Source organism: Anas acuta, chromosome 3 (assembly GCF_963932015.1).
Source record: "Anas acuta chromosome 3, bAnaAcu1.1, whole genome shotgun sequence".
Lineage (NCBI taxonomy): Eukaryota > Metazoa > Chordata > Aves > Anseriformes > Anatidae > Anas > Anas acuta.
Window position 1 is genome coordinate 24,250,210 of NC_088981.1, and position 3,473 is coordinate 24,253,682.

General features: G+C 44.3%; 1 long non-coding RNA gene across 2 annotated transcripts; it reads right to left on the bottom strand.

The window, feature by feature from the left end:
* Positions 1 to 355: 355 nt before the first annotated feature.
* On the bottom strand, positions 356 to 3,070 carry LOC137852974 (uncharacterized). 2 transcript variants are annotated; one of them, XR_011094115.1, is made up of 4 exons: positions 2,822 to 3,070; positions 1,921 to 2,039; positions 1,655 to 1,831; positions 356 to 1,445 (listed from the first exon to the last, which is right to left on the bottom strand). It is a non-coding gene; the product is annotated as an uncharacterized lncRNA (long non-coding RNA). The 2 variants fall into 2 exon arrangements; XR_011094114.1 differs by having other exon boundaries at positions 356 to 959; positions 2,822 to 3,066.
* Positions 3,071 to 3,473: the final 403 nt, after the last annotated feature.

Consider the following 3,473-nt stretch of genomic DNA (forward strand, 5'->3'; position numbering starts at 1 on the left):
TCTGCACAGATCTCTCTGCAAGGCCTTTCCACCCTCATCTGAGTCTACAACTCCTCCAAGTTTGGTGCCATCAGCAAATTTGCTCAAAACACCTTCTAGTCCTACATCTAAATCGTTTATAAAAACATTGAAGAGGACCGGCCCTAAAATGGAGCCTTGAGGGACCCCTACTAGTGACCATGCGCCAGCCTGATGTGGCCCCATTTACCACAAGTCCTTGAGCCCTGCCTGTCAGCCAATTGCTCACCCACCGTACAATGTGTTTGTTAAGTTGTATGCTGGATATTTTGTCCAGTAGGATCCCACGGGAAACCATGTCAAAAACTTTGCTCAAGTCCAAAAAGATCACGTCAGCTGGTTTCCCTTGATCAACTAAAAATCAACAAAAATCTGGGGACCAGGACTGGGTAAGTGGGGCGCAAGTGTGCTGGGGAGCAAGCTCTCTGGGCTGATTACCAGGGCTTTAAACTAGGTTTGATGGGGGAAGGGAGGGGAGCTAAAGGGGACAGAGAAGGGCTGGGGCAAGTCCTCACTACTGTTATAAATGGCTCAATCTTCAAAATAGGATTATAATCAAAGTTTACAATTTATTAAAGGAATAGAGGTAATCAAACAGTGCTGGGAGCGCTGGGAGTCTCTGCTCCACCAAGACACACACCAATTACATCAAGCAGCTGATTTTTATGCTCCTAGGCTATCACATATTCATTACTGCTTCTAAAAGAAAAAAAACAACAGGGTTATTATAATTAGTTTCCAGAATCCAAACCCTCCTACTGGAGCATGCGCATCAGTCTCCGGTGGTCCCTCTAGGGGTCTCTCATGCTTAAGGCTCATAGTCTTCCTCCCTCTGGTCCTTCTCCTTTGTCCAACTGGGCTGTATGTCAGAGACTTGCACAGCGTCCCCTGCAAGCTTTGTCTTTTAGTCGTTCTTCAGCTTTCCCCGTCTCCTTAGTCTCCTGGCCAGATACAAGAGACTTGCATAGTGTCCCATGCAATAGTCATAATATTTAGCAGCTATTCTGAACCCCCTCCCCCCCCCAGCTATCAGAGACTTCAAGTAAAAGCCTACAAATACATTTCCCTTCAAGCTCTCTATTGACACGAATTGCTAAAACATTCCTTTGCAAGGTACAAGAACTCTATACATTAACCACTCTGTTTTCCTTAGACTTGTGGTTATACAAGGGTCTGTAGGACAGAAGGTCACATTCATCATACCATGCAGCCCTAGCATTGTTCCGTATTGACACGAATCAGATGAACATGCTTCACACTACTGCCACTGTTGAAGACAGGGAAAAACTTCTGAGCTCTCCCATAGGATTGTCTGAGGGCTCCTCAGAGAAGGTAGCGTTCCCAATCCCCCGTCCAGTATCTTCTTCTTGCAGCCCCCCAGGGTAACTGTACCTGCTGCTTCCCTAAAGTGCCTGTACACCAGTGCACTGAGCATAGGAAATAAACAGTTAAGACCTTATTTAATACAACTCATGAACCGACAGAGGGAGCTCCGAGCAAAAGGTTTGGTAGCACAACGCCCTCCCTTAGACATAGCAATTCATAAAATACAAGCTGGGGACAAGGTTCTAATTAAGACTTGGAATGAGACTTCTTTAACACCATGATGGGAAGGTCCCTATGTTGTTTTGCTTACCACAGAAACAGCTATTCGAACTGTGGAGAAAGGATGGACACATGCCAGCCGCGTGGAAGGACCGATCCATGAAGAAAAGTGGGAAGCAGCCCCGGGTTCTGATGACTTGAAGCTGACACTGAAACAGACTCAATATGTATTGTGTATTATCTGTGTATCGTGGGAGGGGAGAAAGCCCTGTTTAATCAAAAGTGTGTGCAGACAATTTAACAGCCATCTAGCAAATTCCCCCGAAGAACACTCCTGCTGCCGAGAAGAATTCATACCTTGTAGTTCGTTGCAACCAAACTGACAAGCGAGGCAGAGAAGTGAAACGGTGGGGAACTGAGTGAGGCTGAACAAGGTCCATTAAAACACCCCAGGAAAAATGGGCTTCGACCACTTCCTATGATAAATAAGAGTCAATATAATTCTGGTGAGTTATGGATCTGCGCATCCACACCAGCCCTTTAAGTGGAGCTTAATCCAGTGGGAGGCCCAGACCATCATGCAACAAATAACCACAGCAGGTGCTCCCAGTTTCCACGCCCCGTTATGCACTCTGACACAGGCGATGCCATGCCAGAACCACTTGGGATTCTATTTTTGCCCTGCTTCCAACCCAGGACAGGGATATTGCAACTATCCCAACTCCTATTATTGTGCTTATTGGGGCTGTGAAACAATTGCTTTGGATTGGAGCCTGGGAGCTTGGAAAGACCGGTTCATAACAGTAGGATATGGACCACACATCTGCAAATATTTTGGCAGTAATGGACATAGCACGCAGCTCAGATTCAGGCATAGTTCAGGATATTCTGGGAATTGTAGCTTTTTGTATATAAATATAACAAACCCATACGATTCTGGCTGGGTTCTGGGAAAAACATGGGGTGTAAGACATTATGAAGATGGAACTGATAGAGGAGGACTAATATCAATAAAAAAAGGAGGATGCTGATAAAGCCCAGGTAGTGGGGCCAAACAAGGTGTTGTCAGAGAATGATCAGAAAATCCAGCCCACAAAGAATATAATAGCATCAACTCATGATAGTTCTGCAGGCTCAGAGAACTGATAGGACAGAAACTGAATACCATACTTGAGAACAACAACATATGGGGGGTCATGGTGAAAGAAGTCCTCAAGCTCCCCAACCCAAATCAAATTTTTAACCCCAAAGCACTTACCTGCCAGCTTCTGAATTTGACTCACTGACGAACAACTTCACAGGGAAGTAGCACCAGGGTTTTCCTGTTCTGAGTAGCCACCGCCATTGTTACTAACTCATGGAGTCTCCAAAACTATTTCACAGAGATGGTAGAAAACACAAAGAAAAAGCAGTCTATCTTGGAACACTGAGTCCATTTCACCAGGACAGTAGAAAATAGAAAAGCACCCTAAGTAACCTGAGCCTTAAACTCCTCTGGAGCGGCAATTCTTCACATAACTCCTCATGCTTCCTATATAGCAAAGGTCAAATGATCCCCACCTGGCAGATTTCACTTCACGTGTGTGGGGAGTCATGAGACCTTGTGGAATAGGCTCATCAACCTCGTTTCAATGTTTAAGATTCAATTGCTCCTTATTGCTAACAGAAATAACCTGACAAGGGGCTTAGTGGTTAGAGTTGACCTAATGAATTAAATACAAAAGGCATGTAAGGATCATATTTCTGCTAGTCATTCTGTGAGGAAAATTAGTACAGAGCCTGTTAAAATAAGATAGATCAACATAAAGAGAAGAAATAAATAAAAGAAAAGAAAATGGCCTAAAAGGTAAAATTGCTGTAAGGAATGTTTTAACTACTCAAGAAGTGTCAATAAGAGAGCTATTTGTGTT